Source organism: Piliocolobus tephrosceles, chromosome 14 (genome assembly GCF_002776525.5).
Source record: "Piliocolobus tephrosceles isolate RC106 chromosome 14, ASM277652v3, whole genome shotgun sequence".
Classification (NCBI taxonomy): Eukaryota; Metazoa; Chordata; class Mammalia; order Primates; family Cercopithecidae; genus Piliocolobus; species Piliocolobus tephrosceles.
This window is the reverse complement of record NC_045447.1, coordinates 49,348,245-49,371,799: the sequence shown is the minus strand read 5'-3', so window position 1 is coordinate 49,371,799 and position 23,555 is coordinate 49,348,245. Positions and strand designations below refer to the sequence as shown.

General features: G+C 33.4%; 1 pseudogene; it reads left to right on the top strand.

Annotated features, from left to right (window-relative positions):
• Positions 1-15,104: 15,104 nt before the first annotated feature.
• Positions 15,105-16,242, top strand: LOC116418431 (annotated as a pseudogene).
• Positions 16,243-23,555: the final 7,313 nt, after the last annotated feature.

Below are 23,555 nucleotides of genomic sequence, written 5' to 3'. Positions count from 1 at the left end.
ACAGCCTTTTACTGATGGGTTTCATTTATCATTTTCTTTTACTCTACATATAACTTGTTGGAAATAAAATGATCTACACATATTAAAAATAGTAAAATAGCATTCTTGTTTATTGTTCAATTAAAACACAGAGCTATTTATTCATTCCTTTCTGTTTGTAAGTATCTATAAGGCTTATTTGAGCACTCATCTTACAAGAGGCTAACGAGTTTCAAAATACTGCTACATTGGCAATCCATTGCCTCTAGCCTGCAGCTGAATGTGCAGGGAACCCCCTTGAAGAGACCCACAATTAGTCCATACAGCACCCTTTATGGAGACACAATTAAATCTACCCTCACTAAAGAAAAATCTCTGCCACCCACCGAACACCCTTCTTCCACAACTATCTCATTCCAAAGATGTTTGATTACAACTGCATAAAAAAATTCAAATGTTTTACATGTTACAAAATGAGCACCAATTTCCTCACAACTTGGAAAAAAACCAGGCCTGATTTCCACTGACGGCTCTGCCAGTAGCTACTTTGATTTTCTGCAAGTCACTCTTGAGGGCTTTGTTGTCTCCTTCGTTGTTGTCTCCTTCGTAAAGTGCAGAGCGTGGGTTAAATGATTATTGTAAAGTCCTGTCAAATTCAAATGTTCTATTACCTTTTTAAATCTAGACCAATAAAGCGTAACCTTCTCTTAGGTTTAGTTTATGCCCTTCCTAATGCTATAGAAAAGCAATGTATCTCTACAAAGGAAAAATGAAACACGGTATTTCCACATCTGGAGAAAAAACAATCTCACAATTTTATGAAGGCAAGTTAATTTGCATAAAGTATTTAGATTTAAGGAACATATTTTATCATGAATATTCACTCCTAAAATATATTTTATAATTTCTTTAATTGGAGATGTAGCAGAGGTCAATAGAACTTTTCATATTAGATTTGTTTGTAATGTGCAAAGTCTGATTTTTTAAAAACATAACCACAAGTAGTTTAACTTACCTAATCAAAAATTTTTATAAGTAAATTTATTGTTCTGTTATTCATATTTTATTTTTAGTATCTGACAATTATCATTTTGAGATGGCCAGTGCAAACTAGTTTCAAAATTAACAAATTGCTCATATATATACATGTGAGTTCATTCTTTAGAAAGCAATTTTATCTTGAAAAATATACTGCTAAATAATTATTAGCCAAAATTTTTCATAATCTGAGATCACATATGGTATCAAAATATTTAGGCAGACTACTCTTATGATAATAATTATCAATAATTATTCCATAGCTCTGCAAAGTGAATACAGGTTCCTAAACTAAACACAGGATTACATTTTTCTAAATTGAATTATTATCTTTTGCTTTCCTGAAACTGTATCCTAGAGAGAATAGAGAATGATTTATCTTTAGTAATAAAATCATTCAAATATCCCAGGCTGGTGTGTAGTTTCTTTTTTATTAAGTTATAGAAGCAGCATGTAGTTTTATAAATATAGAAGTCCACAGTGACTAGAAACTTAATTATTCTACATTATCCAAGTTATTCTGATAAATATCCCTTGTGTTCTTGAGTCCTGGCTCACATTTGCCTCCAATTACATGTAATAATTTATCATTACTTGTTATTACATAGAAATTTCGCTCTTGTAACCAATATAAATTATTGCACAGCATGCACATAGTTATAAATAACTATTTATTAAACCTGTATCAGACTAGCTTTATATTTTTATATCAATCAAATTATTCCCATAGCAAATCTATATTGTAGGTATTTCTGATACCATCATACAGATGAAGATATTGAAGCATGGAGAAGTTAAATAACATCCCCAAGGTCATGCCACAACTTACAGGAATTCATCAGCAGCCAATGTGAAAGTTGATTTTTTTGCTGGGTAACAAGATATTCAACCTCCCTAGCTAAATTAAATTAAAACAACTAATACCATAACTAATAAAAAATACACTTTTTCTTTTCCAATCCAAATATCATCTGCTTAAATCCTACTACATAGGAAATTTAGTCTCTGTGTATTTAGGCTTCCTGGGTGCTACCTTCTGTGCAGTTGTGTGTGTGATTTATGTATATGTATGTGTGTACATATAGGTGTTTGTATATATACACGTGGATGTATGGATTTATAGATAAATTGGGAACTGGTGTTTTGCTCTGTAGTTGACATTTGTCACTAGAAAATAGACTTTGTTCGTGTTCACATAGGCACATTTGGAAGGCAGAGACCTCAAAGCTTTGTCTTACTTGTGCTTGTGCCTGGTTGTCTTCTACAAAGAAACCCAAGGCCCATAATTCTTAGTGTTTATTACTTACTCCTTCCCAGCTTTCAATAACGTAGTGGAGAAAATACCTTTTTAGTATGCTGTGTGTTAATTAATTTAGAAACATTATTTTTTAATAGAATATCTCTATTTTTCTTTGACCCAGTTTTGTTACATCTCTGTCTTCAACTCCATGTCAGGGTCACCATCCTGATTAGGAGAGTACATTATTGTAGGTATTTCCTTTTCATTCTCACCAGTGAAGTCAGGTTTTGTATACAATTTTAAAAAGCAACATTTTAAATACTAATTTAATACTTCTCATCTAAGAAGCTTTCCCAGAATTAATATAGTCAGTGAACTTATAGCAGTCTAGATTTGTTTCAGAAAAACACAGAAACATATTAAGCCATTGTCACCAACCCCAACAGTGGTTGATAAGACTTTGTATGAAATATGGAATTGTGTATCAGAGTCACATAGGAGTCAAGAAATCTAGTTTGTGATTCAACTTCACATCTCTGAGTGCCCTTTAAAAAAATGGTCCTTAGTTTTTAAATTTCAAACTTCAGATAAAACAGAGGATAATGGTATATATTGAGTGCTTACAGTATTCCAAATATTGCATTAGATTTTTAAAAATCATATTATGATTGATGAGAAAAATTGAGGCTTAGAAATACTAAGAGGTTTAATTAATGCAAGGCCCCACATATGATAAACAAAAGGATTGAGAATCAAACCTAGATTTTCTGGAATCCACCATTCAAAGTCTAAACCCATGTGTTATTCACTTTTCAGAACCAATGCAGAGATACAGTGAGATCTTGAATGCTCTAATGCATGGTAGACTTTATAGAACTTTATAGAGCAAAGCATTATTTTCTGAGTGGTGTGTCCTCAAGCATATTATAACTATGTTAATTATATGACTTCTTATTTTTCTTAGGTTGCTTTTGTCAGTTCTTCTAACTTAATAGATATACAGTAATATATTCACATGTACTTGGATATAATGATATAATAAGTTTTATGCTTAATGAGATTGCCATTTGAAAGAAGGCAAGCAAAAATGTGTAATGGTAAAACTGTTATCTTTTATACAATTGAATTAGTATTTAAATTTGTTGTTTGCTAAATCAAATTAAGACAACTAACACCATTGAGCAGGCTACTACACATCTTCTTTCTAGTACACATATTTTTGTAATTATGAGGAAAAATATTTATATAGAGAGGCACAACTTAGATTTGTTAGCAAAAGCATCACATTACAATACTACTTTATGGTCTGAAATGTTATACTTTCCTCTAATATAAAATTATTACATCTAAACCATCTAATTTGGAAAGTTTCTAGAAATATGATTTATTTTAAAATTATTTGTGTCAAACTATCTTTCCTCCCCCTTTAAATCATCTTATTTGCAGATTATTCTATGTGGTCTGCATCATGATGATTCTCCCTCTAGCAGGAACATATCAGCATGCAGTGTAGCCAATAAAATTTTATTTTTTTTTAGGTGAGTTTAAGAGGTTATTGTTAGTCAAGAGTGCCCAAAGATTGCTTTTTAGTCTTTGTACACCAAGAGTATCCCCCTGGTGCATTTTCTGGTTCTTTCCCATTTACAATCAACCTTACATTTCCGAGCAGACTTGCCTCAGGTGCTTCTATTGATGAGTTTCAACTTTCTGCTGGTGGACGTATCCAATATTCCCTAATTTTCTTTATTTTTCCTCTTCTTCCTCCCATGTACTCCTCAAATAAATCTCAGATTCTATCCATTATCCAGAATTAAGTTACATTTTCTGTTTTTTGTAATCACATAATCATTCATAGCAAAGTTTCCTGGTTACTGGAGAAAATGGAGAACTTTCACATGCTAATTCCTTATTGTATAATGGTGGATGTTTGTTTTCTTAAATGAAGACAGACAATACAAATAATTTAGTTTCATTAATCAGAGTCACTTAGTTACACGATAAAGCATTATCTCTGCTCTTAGCCTTATTTAGTATTTTCTATCCATATGTGGAACCTATTTGTAGATACACTGAATACAAAATTTTGTTCTGCTGATGTAAAGCAAAATTCCATTGCATATATATTATTATTTTTAAGGCAAGTGTACAGAATGCAAATTTTAAGCACTAAAGCAAAATAATGATTAAATTTTTTCAGTCATTTGCATTTTTATAGTAATTACAAGTGTCATACTTTTTCTCAAAGGTCTTGTTTTTCCACAGCAAACAGGTTGAAAGCCAAAGATTTCCTTTTTTAACAGAATTTTGGACTTGACTTAGATTAGTGAGAAAGAAAACAAACGGAACTGCTTTGATGATATATTGCTGTAATGCATCATCAGAGTACTGCTCATGTGATAAACTGCAATATTAGTATAATACATCATCAAGAGTGCTGTCACTCTAAAATGTATTAGTGTAATACATCAGCAGCCATCACCACGCACTGCCACTTCCAACAATGTTTAAGGAATGCTATTGTGCTGCCATCTGCTAGGGCGGAATGAACAGCCTTCCTAAATGTAAGCATAATAGATTAATTTTATTGTGAACTTGTCTTGAGAAACCCACTTGTGTCTTATCAACTTTCATTAACTTATCTTCTCCTTCTGTTCTTTATTGTATCATATTTGCAAATTACTCTGTGAGATAAAGCATTTAAGAAACCGCCTTAGCATCTCACTTTCAATCTCCAAGTTTTCAGACAGTAGTTATCACTCTAATATTAAATAATTAAGCATGTAGAGAACAATTAAAGGCACCATACTGGCTTATTTCTAACAAAGCTTTATGCTACTGGACTCTTTCTAACCAAGCCTTTTCAAAAGAGCTTCTGGTATTCCATAGTAAATTCTTCAAAAATAAAACCAAAAACTTCCTAAGGTCCCTGGCATGTATTTTATATAAATCGTTCCTTCTCCATATATGTCACCAAACTTTTCCCCATTATAATTTTCCACTCTCCAATCGAAAAAATTCCTTTCTAATTACTTCTATTCATTATCTTTTGAGGAATTCAGTATCTAATTTAATATTTTTTAGTGATTTCCCTTCAATGATAGGTGTTGTGCTAGTCCATTCTCACACTGCTATAAAGTATATCTGAGACTGAGTAATTTATAAAGAAAAGAGGTTGAATTGACTCGCAGTTCCACAGGCTGTATAGGAGGCATGGCTGGGAGGTCTCAGGAAACTTACAGTGATGGTGGAGGTGAAGCAGAAGCAAGCACGTCGTCGTGGCGGGAGCAGGAGGAAGGGAGAGTGAAGGGGGAGGTGCTATACACTCTCAAACAACCCGATCTCCTGAGAAGTTCATCATGAGACAGCACGACTGGAATAGTGTTAACCCATTAGAAACCACCCTCAGGATCCAATCACTTCCCACCAGGCCACACCGCCAACACTGGGAGTTAAAATTCAACATGAGATTTGGATGGGGACACAGAGCCAAACTGTATCAGGTGTCTTTTATCGTCTTATGACAGTCAAATAGTCTGAGTGATTTGTATTTTTTATATAACTCCAAGCTGATTTTAAGGACTGTGCTTCATATTTGTTCATAAAATATGTGCATTTTGATGCTGTGGTACTCAGGTATATTAGTCCATTTTTGTACTGCACTAAAGGAGTATCTGAGACTGGGTCATTTATAAAGAAAAGAGGTTTAATTGGCTCATGATTCTGAAGGCAGTACAGGAAGCATGATGCTGGCATGTCTTTGGTTTCTAGTGATGCCTCAGGGAACTTTTACTCATGGCAGAAGGTGAAGCAGGAGCAGGCAAGTCACATGGTTAACGAGAAAGCAAAAGAAATGGAGGTGCTACACTCTTTTAAACAACAAGATCTTGCAAAAACTCACTCTCAGTGCAAGGACAGCACCAAGCTCTTCATGAGGAATCTACTCCCATGATCCAAACACCTCCTACCATGCCCTACCTCCAACATTAGGGATTACATTTCCACATGAGATCTGGAGGGGGTGAAACATCTAAACTATGCCACTAAGCCTGAAAGCCAACTCTTACATAGGCTTTTCTAAAAACAATCACTTATTTTCTACCTGTTTGTCTTTTCATCTCAGCAAATTAATGACATCTCAGAAATATTTAAATAAACTATTAGGTATTAAAAATTATTATAAATTTTAGGTGTCGGCATCACAATTATGTTGGGGAATTTTTCTTATTATTCAGATGTGTTAATGAATTTTTAGGGATGAATTGTCAGGAACTATACAATTTACTTTAAAATGTCTTAGCACTATTATTAATAAATATTTGGATACATATATAAGAGATTTTAATTAAACATAGCAAAATGCTAGCAATTAGTAAAAATAAATATTGAGTAAATAGGTGTTAATTGTATTATTTCTTTTTACTTTTTTATATTTAAAACTTTTCCAAAAATGTTGCACAAAAATAAAGTTAAGAAACATAAGACGAAGGAATATGAAAACCGTGTTTAAATCCTACTGCAAAAAACAAATGTATAACTATTTCACAAACAATCAGTAACATTTGAAAATGTATTGAGTCTTAACTGAAATTAAGGAGGCACTAATTTATTAGACACGATAATTGTACAGTATTGGGGATGTCCTTAATTTAAAAGATACATACTCATGTGTTTGGGGGATGAAATGATGTGATTTTGTAGTTTAATTTTAAATACTGATGAGCAAAATAATTCTGTATATTAGTAATTAATAATCACTTATATTCTTAATTAGTTACTTTTCTCAATAATTAATATTAACATTTGTGAAAGGTATATAGTGGTTCATTGTTTTCTGAATTTTAAAAAATTCTCACATTCCGACTAAAAAAATACAGTACCCTTTCTCCACCTAAATGTCAAGGATTAAGAACAGAGATTTCCAATTATTGTTTAATTGTCTCAAGATATTTGGCTGATTCATTCACATGATTTAGTTATGTATAAAAAATGAAATTTTTGAAAATATGTCATCAATTATATCTCCAGATTAGAAAATTGAAGTTTAAAGGAGTTAAGTAATGAATTAAAGATTACACAGCTGCTATGCAGGAGAACTAGCAAGTGGGTCAACTATACCTTTGTTTCACGCTATCTATCTGGAATTCTATCAGTATTTTAGCATCCCTTATCTGGGACATTTCATTGGTCTTAGGGCAGTGGAAAAAGAAACATGACACACCCCAAGGTACTCTGAAAACTTCTGCTCAGAAAAGACATGGTTCCCATTATTCACACACACAATTTATTGGAAAAGTTATATAGACAAGAGTGTCATTAAACAGGAGAAGGTAATATAATGCTCGTATAGAAAATAATATGTAAGGTAGGGAATCAGGACTATTTGGTGAATTAGTACTGCTACATATCACAAGCTTATATGAAAATTATTGAGCATAATCATAACAAACATTATTGCTAACTTTTATGAAATACATATGGTATTAGAGGATAACAAGAAATATTAAACAAGTCACATCTACAGTGCTGTGCACTCTACCGAAGTAGGAATTATTGTTTATAATTTATTACATCAATTTTTGTACGTTGGTTTCCTGCCAAAATTTGGCATTTAGTAGAAAAGGGATTACAGGTTTTACAAATTTAAAAAATCATTTTCTTTAAGTAAAATCCCTTGAATCCACCCTACTCTGTATAAAAAATATATATATCATTTACATTTGCATGTACTGTAAATGTCTTTTGCTGAGATAAGGAATACATACTATTTTAAATAAATGCTAAGATGGAATATAATTATTACTTTTGTATAAATCTTATGGATTACAGAGTAAAAGATAGAATTCCAGAAAACCAATTGGAGGTTCATATTTTTTAAGTGTTTTTCATATATTTATCAAGAAAATGAATACTTTATGTATATAATAATAAATTTAATAGATTAAAATTAAGTGTATTATAAATTGAAACACTTTTTGTATAATTTTGACTACAGATGAAATAAATTATGTTTGTAATTTAATTAAGTTAAAAATTTTTGGAAGAATTATTGTTTTAAAATCATTCATATTCACATATGTGTTAGAAACAGAAAAAAATAATATTAGAAATGAAAGCGTATGCACACATTTATTTATTGAGCCCATGCCGTAGGTCATACTGTGTTTAGATTCTGGAAATAAAATAATAAGTAAGACACAGGCTTGTTCTCTATTAGATGGTACTGTATAAGGAAGAATACAAGATTGTGGTTAGTTTCAATCGTGTGTGATAAACAGTATGTTATAGAGTACTCTGAAAAGGTAGATAAGCAGAAGCTGATGCAATCTTGGGTCATTTACTGAGAATGCTGAATTAGATTATGTCTAATAAGAAATATAAAAAGTGAACAAAAATCATTTCTGTGAAAATTAGGGAAAGATTGGTTAATGCTGTTTAAGTCACAGTAAATAAATTTTGCAAAAGTATCAAGTTAAAATAGGTACTTTCTGAAAACTTCAAATCATTCCCTATGACTAGATGTTTAATTCAGTAACTAGGCTAGGGAAAAAGGGGGGAAACTGGGTCAGAGAACCAAGGGCTAGCAATGTCAAAATTGGGAAAACAAGGAGCTATTAAAAGATTTTAAACTAACGTGATGGATTATCATATTTGAATAAATATTAGAATGCTTCCTTTCTGTATTCAGTTTACTTAGATAAATCTCAGATGTGATAAAGTAGTCAGAACTACTAGAACTAGGTGTAAAACAGCATTTCTGACTGCAATGAGTATTGCAAAAAAAAGCTTGTATGTAGTCATTAAAATGATTTTTTACATTTTCATAATCCTTGATAACTGAATAGAAAAATTAGCTGTTTTTTAAAAAAATAATTGTTTCATATTTCATAAGAATGCATCTGTTTAAGACACTTCAGAACACTGTATGATATTTTGCTCAGGGCTATCATTTACAATGTTACTCTGAGAAACTTTCCAAAGACTTGTATGCATTCTAATTATTTGCTTCTTTATACATTTTTGTATTTTCACATTATTCTCATCATTGTGTGTTAACTTTTGCTTTCTTTAAAGTTAGATGACAAGAAACATTTCATATTGTTTCAAGAAAACAAATTTCAAAATTGAAATGGAATCATAATAATGCTACATTAAATTCATTTAACACCACAGGGAAATAATATGCTTTCAAATAACCTATTTTCTTGATAGATTAAACACCATAAAGACCATTTATATATAAAAGGTTTTTAGTATTTTTCCAAATATGTAAAATTGTATGTAAAATTTACTATCTCTTTAGCAGCATGTAATCTATAATATATTAAAAATAAAATATTAATAATGGGGCCAGGCGTGATGGCTCACACCTGTAATCCCAGAACTTTGGAAGGCCAAGGTGGGTGGATCACTTGAGGTCAGGAGTTCAAGACCAGCCTTGCCAACATGATGAAACCCAGTCTCCATTAAAAATGCAAAAATTAGCGTGGTATGGTGGTGCATGCCTGTAATCCCAGCTACTCAGGAGGCTGAGGCAGGAGAATTGCTTGCAACTGAGAGGCAAAGGTTTTAGTAAGCTGAGATCATGCCATTGCACTCCAGCCTGCGCGACAGTGAGAAGCCATTTAAAAAAAAAAAGAAAAAAAGATTGTTATTTTAAAATAATCATTTTATTACTGATTTCTTTATTGATAGCTAGGAGTCATTATGGATATTAAATATTAATTCTATCATGATATCAAGTATTTCATCATGTATCATTGAGATTTATAAGGTATTTCTTCCTTTTATTTATGCTGAGAGTGTTTTCTTCTTTCGTACTCTTAGTTTTTTCTTCTTTCTTACCTTATTTTTAATGTTTGGAATGAGGATTCATTGATCTCAGGCCCTAGTATTGTTGTCAGGTTATTAGTATATCCTTTTTTTTTTTTTTTTTTTTGACATCATTGCATGCCCTTCTGTGGGATCCTGTTATCGATTTAACTGTGTCACTCAAAATAAATAAATAAATAAATACATACATACATAAATACATAAATAAATAAATAAATATGTTGAAGTCCTAAGCCCAGTACCTTAAAATGTGACTTTCTTTGGAAATCAGGTCTTCATATAGTGTCTTACACTATGTGGGCAGTTAAAATAAAATACCAAAAACTGAGTAGCTAATAAACAGCAATGATTTGTTTTTCACAGATATGCAGGCTTGGAAGCCCAAGATCAAGGCACCAGTGGCGTCTAGTGAAAACCAGTTTCCTCACAGATACTAACTTCTAGCTGTGTCCCCACTTGCTGGAGGGGGCTAGCTAGGGGTCTCTTCTATAAAGGTACTAACCCCAATAATAAGCGCGCTACCTCATGATCTAATCACCCTCCCAGGGCCCCACCTCCTAATACCATCCCATTCAGGATTAGAATTTAATACATGAATGCGAGGAGGACACAAATATTTAGATTTTAGCACAGAGGTAATGAAGTTAAAATGATGTGGTTAAGGTTGGATCTAATATTATATGACTGGTGTCCTCATGAAAGAGGTAAATTTGAACACAAAGCAGACATGCACACAGGGAAGATGATGTGAAGCTGGTCAGGTAATGATGGAGCAGACATTGGACTGATGCAGCTGCAAGCCAAGTAATTCCAATCATTGATAGCAACCACCAGAGCTAGGAAGAGGCCAGGAAGAATTCTATCTGGAGTCTCAGAGAGCATGGTCATGCTGATACCTTGATTGTGGACTTTTAGACTCCAGAATTGTAAGACAGTACATTTCTGCTGTTTTAGGCCACAACATTTGTGGAATTTTGTTATGGAGGTCCTAGAAAACTAAGATTTTATTTTGTAAGTTTCTGTGAAGTTGTATACTGCAGATTCTTTGTAAAACACTGGTAAATGGGTTTGAAGTAAATTCAAAGAGTTTTCTTACAATTTATTTTTTATAATACTATTTATGTAGCTATATTTATTAAATTTACATAATGCTAGTTTCAGAAAGGATAAAATTCAGACAAATAGAATTTGATGAGTTCATATAGAGGTCATTTTTGTGATCAAATGCCAAGGAGGGTTAATTATGAAAAGAGAAAAAATTTGTGCAAATATCAGTTATGCTTTTTGAAATAACCTGTTTAATGTAAAAAAAAGTGATCAATATGGAATGTGATAGAGTTTTCACAGCAATTACTTAAAACATGCTGTTTGACCAGTACTTTAATAAGAGAGAATTATGTTAAATACAAATATTTAATATAACATTTTAGAGGTTAAAAACATTTTGTAGTGATAGCTTAATGAACTAGAATTCTAAGGTTTGATTTAACATAGATTATCACATACAAGATTAAATAATATTGAACATATTCACTTTATTCCTGGAAGAAAATCAAAGGAAAAGTAATTATACAGAGTATCAGTAACTTAAAAAGAAATTTCAAAATAATAATTTAGAATGAACAAAATCATTGAAAAACATCATCTAGTTACTAGTTTTCCTCTGTTACTCTTACACCTATGCTCCACATTTGTAAATATTCAAGTTAATCTATTTTTTATATGTGCAATTACACATAAAACATATTTAATTGAATGCAATTTTATTAGATAACATTTTCCATTTCTGCTGTAAAGTAATGACTGCTAGGTAATTCATATTGCATTATTAAAATAAATTAGATTAAAATAACATAATAGAAATGCAAATATTTTTCAATTAAATATGTTCTAAAATTCATCAACAATGATTTTTAATTGAAAATGATTTTGTGTTTCAACATGGTATCATAACTTTAATAGTATAAATATTTCCCACTATAAAGATCAGTGCTATGAATTTTTTTTAAGTTCCTGCTGTGGCAGAAGGTCATAAGCTTGACTTAGTGGTCATTTTAAAGGTCTTTCCTTCTTCAGTTGCTGTGATCTCTGAATTTCAGAAGCATATAATGTCACAAAGCATGAATGATTTGCTAATGCTCAGTTCAAAAGGATGGCATTTGAGGAAAACTGACACGGATAGAAAACACATTAGATGTTCATGAAGTTTTGCCCCTAATGGGATAGTCTCAATTCCATTTCTTAAGTATATAAAATATTAATATTTATATGATGAAAAACCCTATAAAATGAAATTGTCATTGCATTTGAAAAACAATATTTTTGACAGTTGGTAGATCTATGACAAATTTGTATGGAAAATTAAGCAAAATCTCTTCCATAAGAAAATATGGGCCAGGCACAGTGGCTCACACCTGTAATCCCAGCTCTTTGGGGGAGGTAAAAGAATCCTTTGAGTCCAGGAGTTGAGACCATCCTAAGCAATACAGTGAGATCTCATCTCTACAAAACATTAAAAAATTTGCTAAGCATTGTGGCATGCACCTGTAATCTCGGTTTCCTAGGAGGCTGATGTGGGGGGATGACTTGAGCCTGGAAGGCAGAGGCTGTAGTGAGTCAGGATAGTGTCACTGCACTCCAGCCTGGGTGACAGAGCAAGACCTAAAAAAAAAAAAAAAAAAAAAAAAAAAAAAGAAGGAAGGAAGGAAGATAAACCCTGAAACATGTCAACCTATATCAAAGTTTTGTTCCCCATTAACAGCGATATTATAATGAAAGTGGGTATCATTCTGATGATAGTTTCTCTAAGAAACAATGTCATAGGATTTCCCTTTGTAAAGGACATCTCTTAATTTGGATTACCCATCATCTATTCTGCTTTAAGATAACAGACTGTGATATTTCAATAGGAAATATCTCTCCCTGAATCACAGCACATTTGGTGTGGGTATATTTAACTTCTTTCACACATTCAATATCGAAAATATTATAGTACTAATCACAGCATTGAATCTCCCTGGTCACAGTGGTTGCTCAAAGATGACACATGATCTAATCTAAAATGATATGCCTCAAAAATAGGAGTTTATGAAATTATTGTAATGAGTCTTTCTTCTAAGATTATTCATGATAAAGGTGGTGAAATCTTGATCGTGCTGTGACCCCCATGTATGACTTGAGATGATGACAACAAAAATAAAACAATTGCCAGAGATGAAACTAGATCGTGTGGATGAACATCCTTACTGCCTTTGGATCCATCTGGAAAATTTCATCTATTCTATTGTCATAGATGCCCGATATCAAATTTACTAATACGCACTTGTATCCTAATGTCTTTATGAGTCACCAGGTTTGAAAGTACGCGACTGGCTGAAGGGATGAGAGAACTGGGAAATTGACCTTCGATTCCTCCATACAGGAAGCACTAGGAGTGTGCTACAGCCCTTTTCTATTTGTTTTCCCTGTTTTGAGTATTCTGTGCTTTGGAAGAATCCGGGACCTGTTTTTGAGGTTTCCTATAACTCCAGCCAGTTCACTTTCAGGCATGGCCGAAAACCATTCCTGAAAGTATTAGGAACACCAGGACACATAATTAAAGGCACATAGGATCTCCATAATAGATGACAGAGGTCGGTAGGGTCTAATGACACTCATAAAATAGTAAGGAGAGCTTTTCAAACTGGGTCTTCAAGCCATCAGGTAGCATTAATTGGAGTTTTCTTTTCGTTGACTTTCAAGGGCAGGGTTTCCTGGCCTTTATCTCAGAGATGCTAATGCTACATATCCTTTACTATATGAGTATGTTTACCACATTGTCAACCAAGTCATCTTGGAGAGAATCATGAAATAATGTAACCAGATTGTTTTTACAAGAAAACTCCAGTAAAAGTAGACATCCAATTAAGCACAATTTATGTTTGTTAAATAATGTTTGACTAATTTAGAAATGCATTTCATTCTTTTTTTCCTATATTGTCTTTAGCACGTATTAGTTAATTGGGCTCTGAGAAATCTACAGTAAAAGACAAAATTGTATAAATATGTTCAAAGGTTAGACAACCTAATGTATTTGACCAGGAAACATTATTTTTTCCTATAAACACTATCTTTAAGAAGGGTATTCCTTTACCTAAAAATTGGGAATTAACTCACCTGAAGATCCAACCAATACCATTGTAACTGTCTTTTCACATGTGCGTTTCCTGACCTGTTTTGCCCAACTGAAATGTACCAGACTATTAACTTGTTTTTACCAATTTCACAACATGTATTTCTCTAGCCCTCACTTTTAGGATTACAGAAAAAAGTCACCTTAAATTTCCATTGTACCATATGAAGTCAGATACTATTTTTACACTATATTTGCGCCCTAAAACAAAACAAAATAAAACAAACTAATTTCATGCACCCCGGGAGATAGGTACAAAAATTTATCAGACTATAAGTAGAAAAACATTAGAATTTATATTTCCATGTATTTTTATCTTTATTTTGCTTAAACTCTCTAATGTTCTTAACAGATTAGCACAGTAGTAGATGGACATAAAATACATATACTTATGGTGAGGTTGTGTACACAACTTTTTTACTAATAGGATAGATGGCGTAAAGTTTAGATAATATTTCCATAAAAAGCAAAATCATTTTCCTTTAATCTGAATAATATTTCCCTTTTCATTTCATTACACAGTCATTCAATGAATATTTAAAACCCACTATGTACCAATAATACAATAAACTAAGGTATTGCAAAGTCACCATGTATGATAAAGCAAAACAAAACAAAATTAAGACATCACAAATCTCTAGATTCAGCAGCATTCTGAGAGGTTCCACAGATCTGCCTCTTGCTTTAAGAGTATTTTGACAGAACATACCTGGGGACTCCCTCTCTTCCAACCTTTGACCAACCTCCAATCTCCTCTCCACTTGCAAACTCCAAGACTATCTTCTCAGCCATCTGCTGCTTCTCGGACCAGTCAATACCGTTTTGTGGCCTTCTTGATGACCAACCATGAGCTCCCAGATTCGTCAGAATTATTCAACCCAGGGAGTATAAATTAGTTCAGCCACTATGGAAAGTTTATTGGAGATTTCTCAAAGAACTTAAAAGAGAACTACCATTTGACCCAGAAATCCCATTACTGGATATGTACCCAAAGGAAAAAGACACATGTCCTTGTATGTACATCTCTGTGCTATTCACAATACCAAAGACATAGAATCAACCCAGGGCCCCATCAATGATAGATCGGATATAGTAAATGTGATATGCATATATCATGAGATACTACACGACCATAAAAAAGAATCAAGTCATGCCCTTTGCAGCAACATGGATGCAACTGGAGGCCATTATCCTAAGAAAATTAATGAAGGAATGGAAAACCAAATATAGCATGTTTTCACTTATAAGTGGGAGCTAAACATTGAGCACACATGCACATAATCATGGGAACAACAGACACTGCACACTACTAGGGAGCATAGAGAGGGCAGAGGGTGTGAGTTGAAAAACCACCTATTGGATACTACGCTCAGTACTTGGGTGCAACTTACTCATGAAATGAACGTGCACAAGTAACCTTTGTCTAAAATATAAGTTGAAATAAAAAAAAAATATTCCACCAAGGTGGAAGCAGCCATCAACCACCTGATCAATTTGCATCTGCAGCCCTCCAACACCTACCTTTCTCTAAACTTCTTTTCAACCATAACAATTTGGCTCTGGAAGGCATGGGCCACTTTATCTGTGAATTGGCCAAGGAGAGGTGTGAGGGTTCAGAACAACTCTTGAAGGTGCAAAACCAGCTTGGGGGCCATGCTCTCTTTCAGGATGTTCAGAAGCAATCTCAAAATGAGTGGGGTAAAACCCTGTATGTCTTGGAAGGGGTCATAGCCCTGGAGAAGAACATGAACCAGGACCTTTTGGATCTTCATGCACTGGGTTTGGCCACACTGGTTTTCGTCTCTGTGACTTCCTGGAGAGCCACTTCCTAGCTGAGGAAATGAAACTCCTCAAGAAGATGGGTGGCCAACCTCCACAGGCCAGTCGTGCCCCAGGCCTGACTGGGAGATATCTCATGCAAAGGCTCACCTTTAGCGTGACTAGGAGCCTACTGAACCTAGGACTTCTCAAGGTCCTCTCTTAGAGTATCAGGGCTTCTGCCTAAAACTCTGCCTCCAGCAACTAGGCAGCTTTTTAAGCACCTTGGAGCCCTTTCCCAAGCTTTGAAGCAAATGGAAATAAAGCATTTTGCAGGCAAAAAAAATATGCTATAGCTTTTTGGAGCTTATAGGTCTGGGATTTTACTTGGCAAACTCCTAAAATGAGTTGAGACTGGAAATATCTGCCTACTTGCCTTTCTTCCCCACTAAAATATTAGCTTCTACAGGGCAGGGATTATAAATGTCTTATGATTATTTCATGCTCAGTGCTTAGTGTAGTATTTGCCATTTGATAAATATTTAATAAATGTTTTTTGACATATATTGAATAAAACCTTTTGCCTCATTGCCACTGAAAATCTGGAGAACTTTCTAGTCAGTTATCTTTAAATGTTTAGATGACTTTTGGCAGGGTGTTTCCCCCTGTGACTTATTAGGCTTGGTGATATTCCTTTATGAACCTTCCCTCAGCTATTAATAATTTCTCCAATTTCATCTGATCCTACTAGATTTTTTTTTCTTGCTGAAGACTATTTCTTCATTTTACCACTTATGGGAATGCACGCTTTTACATCAACAATAATTGCTCTCTGGACCCCATTTCCTTCTCATCTTGTTAACCTGTTTAGAGACTTTAAAATGTGACTATGTTTACATTTTATTGCATAAACAATAGGCTTCATTTTGGTTATCCTCTCTGCAAAATTACTTTGGATGATTGGAATTCCATGACATTGTTCTCCCTTAATTACTTATGGTGAATTTAGTATCTATAATTGCATAGTTACTTAATTTAACAGACAAATGTTAGTGAACTGTTCTGGAGACCTTAAGAATAATTTGTTCCTAATAATAAAGAAGGGATCTTCAGCAAAAAATGGAAAGAGAGAAAACTGCCTTCTATTTAGCCCTTTACTATATTTCAGATTGTATGTATTTTTTTCTCAGTTTTACCTAGTCTAAAAATAATACTTGTAATTCCCACGTCTTCAATGAAGAAGATTTTCTCAGATCTCTTATTTCTGTAATGACTCTGAAGACCCCATTTATAACTCTATCCCGCAGCCTCATACCAATCAAATTTGCAGTGAAGAGACTGAATTTCATACAAGTGGCCATGACTTTTAGCCAATTTATTTTACTTTAACACATCCTTTCTTTATTCATCTTGAATTGCACCACACAACAGACTTCCACTCATCTCCTTAATTGAAAATTTGGGTCTGAATGATTGCTTACTTTCTGTGTCCTGTGAGAACAAAGTGCTCACTGGTGATTGCAGGACTGTGGTTTCATTAAATTTATGCCTTATGAATTTAACAACATTTGGCTATTTCTGTAATCTCACTAGCAATGTCAAGGACTGATCGGCCTGGCTGCCTAATGTCAGGAGCCTGAATCAAAATTTGGGCATTCTGAATTGCCATCGACATCAATTCTGCCTTCTTTCCTTAGGAAGTTATACATCAGTAGTCACAGCCCTTACTCTGTGTAAATAGAAAAAGGTATCAGGCACTGCTGTTACTGAATGCATCTGACTAGGTTCATAAGTAATACACGACTTGCTGCAATGATTTCATTTTTACAAAGTATATATTTAGCTTCTTTCTCTCCTGATTTATTCATTCAAGTATATCACATGCAAATAACTAATTTATGTGTTTTTAGCAGAGGGAAGGAAAAATTAACCAAAATATACACAATTGCGTAAGCTATGTTAGAACAGACATTGTAAATATAAAAATCAGATAGTCTTACATTGCTACACAAATATATACAAATATTTAAACTAAGCTGTGAAGGAGAAATAATTACATGCTATTCTCATAGTTATTTTTATTAGAAAATGAGAGTTATTTGATGATGTATATGTAATGTAGAAATTACACATTAATCGCAAATTAAAATTTAGTGCAAAATGAGATATCTGGATTAAGAGGTATGACTGGTACCATTGAACCATATGGCAATTATGCTTTGGAAAATTAAGTAATTCAACTAATAAACCTATTTCTAAATTAAGTGTTATTTATTGGGGAAAATATAAAACACCAAAAAAAATCACTAGTATTAAGATTTTTATTACCATAGCATTTGCTACACATGAAAATGAAATTATTTCAAACTTTTGTTTGTCTTCCACAGTACAGCCTCCATGGAGACTCATTTAATTCCCAAAGGGAAAGCAATTATTAATCCTTTCTTCAATCCAATGCGTTATAACCTGAGTGACTGAATACTGATTACATGTTGTCTTTGTTCAAGCATCTCCTTTCCTACACTGGAACAAGAGCTTTCTAAGGGCAAGAACTGGGTTCCATCCAGCAAGAAAATCCCAAGATGTGGCATTGTAAGCAGGGAAAAACACCATGGTTTCTAGAGGTGAAGGAAGACACATCAACATACATGACAACTGCAGAGCATTCTTGGTAACATGAAATTGAAGAAGCTTTGTAACTCTCTGATAATATATGAACTTCCATACTAACATCTGTAGCTAATAGCTTCAAGGTCTTACAATTTTCTCATATTTATTTAATTCCTTTTTCTACCGCCCATGTCCTTTTGTCACAGTTCCATCAGTCAGAACACAAGGGAGAACACAACTTTCTTAACTTGATTCTTTATTCCAGATGCTGGAATGCAGTTTGAGCAAATAAAACATTATGAGAGACATCCCTGTTCGAAACCATCCTATATGACATGCTTAAATATACACTTTCCTCCATCAACTACTGTTTTGCTCATTTTGCACTGTTCAAAAATCTCAGTACCTTTCTAGAGTCAAAAGTGAAAAAGATTTTGCAAAAACAAAGCATCTACATAAAGTCATGGATAAAAGATTTTGTTCTCCATGTTCCCAATTGCTTACAGCGAGGTGTCTTGTTCCAACAATAGATCATGGCACGTATTACAGTGGGGAGTTTTTGACTTTTCCTTCATAAAAATGCTTTCTGCAATGTCGGCATACAAGCCAGGATTTTTCCTAACCTGCATGAAGTTATTTCACGGATTTTATAATAAACTATGTCAGATTCATTTTCACACACTGAGAGCTTAATGCCATTCAGGTCAACTGGTGCAGCAATGTTTTCTCTCTTTTTTTAACCTTCCATTTTTTTGAGGGAGACATTTCAAAAGAGAATAAAAATAGATAAGTCTTGCACGTAATATGTTAGCTGTTCAAAAAACATTAATGGAGTGGTTTTGATGGTGCATTGTATTGTAGCTGAAATATTTTTCACTTCAGATAATCCAGATTTAATTCTAAGGCATTATTATTTGGCTGACCAACTTGTATCATTTTTTTCATGTTGTCTTCATACTTCCTAGACACTTGTTATATAAAATAACTTACAGGTTTTTACTTTAAGTGAAATGAGAGCCTATTGCAAACTTTAGAGTAGGGGAGTGGCATGATCTCTTTTAAAAACATCATTCTAGCTGCTACTTAGAAATGGATTTGGGGAAACGGAAGTAAACATAGAAAACAAAACCTGCATGGAGGTTACTCAGGTAGATCAGGTGAACTGGGGTTGAAGGAGCAGGAGGAGAGAGAGAAGTAGATCAACTAAAGAGATATTTTGAATATAGAAGCAAGCCATTTTAGATAGGCAAATATTCTTTGAGGATAGAATGTTCTTTCATCTCTTTTTCTGGCTAAATAACACTTTTTTCCCCCAAGTCTACATCTCCAGGAAGCCTTCCCTGTTCCGCCCTTGCTGTGCAATAGCCTTCTGAATAACTCCTTAGTACTGTCTTCATCTCACAAGAGCAAATCTCTAAGCATTACTTTCTTTGTCATTGTCATCAAACTTTGAAGTGTTTGGAATCAAGGCCACATCTTTCCCTTCTAGAACTCTTACACCGAACAAAAATTTTGATCTACACTGTGTTTATTATTGAAGAATGTATTTGATTGTATAAAATAGAACAATTTAATTTTGATGGCTTAAATACGTATGTTTACATAACAAAAGATATAGAGATAAGTGTGCACGTAAGTTGATTTAGTTGTCCAAAAATGTTAGGGTTGGCATATCAGTGATTATTGTTCCTTTCCTTCACTATTGCAAGACATTCTCTCAGCACCAAGTATTCACGTGTGTGTGTGTGTGTGTGTGTGTATCCATACACAGCAATATGAAACGGGAAAAAAACTACATCTTTTCCTTATATCTGGAAAAGGAAAACACCTTCAGGAAGCTCTCAGTGGAGTGACATTTATGTTGGATTGGCCAGAATTGTACAGTCATGAGCTACTTAATGACTGAGGAAACATTCAGAAAGATATATTGTTAGGTGATTTAAACATTATGGGAACATCATAGAGTGTACTTTCACAAACTTAGAAGGTATAGCCTACTACTATACACCTAGGCTATATGGTATAACCTATTGCTCCTAGGCTATCAATCTGTACAGTATGTCATGGTATTGAATACTATAGGCAGAGTGGTAAATATTTGTGTGTCTAAATATAGAAAAGGTACAGTAAAAAATGTGGTGTAAAAGATTACAAAGAGGATACTTGCATAGAACATTTATCATTAGTGGAGCTTGCAGGACTAGAAGTTGCTTTGGGTGAGTCAATGGGTGGTGAGTGACTATGAAGGCTTAGGAAACTACTGTATACCACTGTAGACTTTATAAACACTGTACACTTAGACTGCACCAAATTTATAAAAATAATTTTTCTTTCTTCAATAATAAATTAACAATGTAAATTTTTTACTTTATAAATTTTATCTTTTTAACTTTTGACTCTTGTAGTACCTCTTAGTATAAAACAGAAACATATTGGACAGTTATACAATTTTTTCTTCATATTATTATTCTATAAGCTTTGTTGTGATTTTTTTAATTTTTAATTTTTAAAACGTTTTTTGTTAAAACAATTTTTTAAACTTTTTTTGTTAAAAACAAAGACATAAACACACACATTAGCCTGGGCCTACACAGGCTTAGGCTTAATATCACTATCTTCCATCTCTACATCTTGTCACTGGAAAGTCTTAAAGCACAGCAATACACATGGAGCTTCATCTCCTATGATAACAATATCTTATTATTGAATACCTCTTGAAGGATCTGCCTGAGGCTGTTTTACAGATAACTTTTTTAATAAATAGAAGGATTACACCATAAAGTAACAATAAAAAATACAGTATAGTAAATATTTAAAGCAATAACATAGTCATTTATTATCATTGTCAAGTATTATAAACTGTACATAATTGTGTGTACTATACTGCATTCAGCTGTGTGCAGTGGGTTTTTTTACACCAGTCTCAACACAAACATGTGAATAATGTGTTATATTAGAAAGTTATGAAGTTATGACAGCTATGACTTCACTAAGTGATAGAAATTTTTCATCTCCATCTTAATCTTATGGGACCAACATCTTATATGCTATCCTTTGTTGAGTGAAATGTCATTGTGTAGTAATGACTGTAAGCTTTTCTATCTTCTAAATGAGAGGGTAAGAGAATAAAGCATTCAAAATTTTTAATAGCTAAGTGAGACTATCACAATTGCTTCATTAGATACTCAAAATCATATTTTAATAAATTATATATATATACAAACCACTGCTTAAAGAAATCTGAGATGACACAAACAAAAAATACCACGCTCATATATAAGAAGAAACAATATTGTGAAAATGGCTATATTGCCCAAAGCAATTCATAGATTCAGTGCTATTCCCATTAAACTATCATTGATTTATTCACAGAATTAAAATAAAAACTATTTTAATGTTCATATGGAACCAAAAATGAGCCTGAATAGACAAGGCAATCCTATGCAAAAAAAATAAAGCTGGAGGCATTACACTACCCAACTTCAAACTATACTACCAGGCTACAGTAACCAACACAGCATGGTACCGGCACAAAAACAGACATATAGACCAATGGAAGAGAAGAGAGAACCAGAAATAGGACCACACATCTATAACCATCTAATCTTCAACAAACCCAACAAAAATGAGCTATGGGGAAAAGATTCCCTATTTAATAAATTGTGCTGGGAGAACTGTCTAGGCACATGCAGAAAACTGAAACTGGACCCCTTTCTTATACCATATACAAAAATCAACTCAAGATGGATTAAATACTTAAATGTAAAACCCCAAACTATCAAAACCCTACCAAAAAAAACTAGGTAATACCATTCAGGACATAGGCACAGGCAAAGATTCATGACAAAGATGCCAAAAGCAATTGTAACAAAAGCAAAAATTTACAAATTAGATCTAATTAAACTGAAGAGCTTTGCACAGCAAAGGAAAGCATCAACAAAATAAACAGTTTACAGAATGGGAGAAAATGGTTCTGGTCTACCATCTGACAAAGGTCTAATATCCAGCATCTGTAAGGAACCTAAATTTATGAGAGAAAACAAACAACTCCATTTAAAAGTAGGCAAAAGACATGAACGGACAATTCTCAAAAGACATATATGTGGCCATGAAACATGAGAAAAAGCTCAACATCACTAATCTTTAGAGAAATGCAAATCAAAACCACAATGAACTGCCATCTTGCACCAGTCAGAACAGCTACTTTTAAAAAGTCAAAAAACAACAAATGCTGGTAAGATTGTGGAGAAAAAGGCACACTTTTACACTGTTGATGAGAATGAAAATTAGCTCAACCATAGTGAAAGACAGTGTGGTAATTTTTTAAAGAACTAGAGGCAGAAATATCACTTGACCCAGCAATCCCATTACTGGGTATATACCCAAAGAATACAAATTATTCTATTATAAAGACACATGTATGCATAAGGTCACTGCAGCACTATTCACAATAGCAAAGACATGGCATCAGCCTAAATGCCCATCAATGACACACTGGATAAAGAAAATGTGGTACATATACATCATGGAATACTATGCAACCATATAAAAGAAACAAAATATTGTCCTTTGTAGGAACATGGATGTAGCTGGAAGCCATTATCCATAGCATACTAACCCAGAAACAGAAAACAAAATACAGCATGTTCTCGTTTATAAGTGGGAGCTAAATGTTGAGAACACATGGACACATGGTGGGAGCAATACACACTGAGGCCTGTCAGAGGGCAGAGGGTGGGAAGAGGGAGAGGATCAAGAAGAACAGATTACGGGTGCTGGGATTAATACCTTGGTGATGAGATAATCATAGATGTCATCAGTTACCTACCTGGGCCTGTTTTTTCAAGCATAATCTAATTTATTTTATAAGTATATATACTTATAAAATACTTATAAATATAATACTTATAAGTATTACATATACTTATA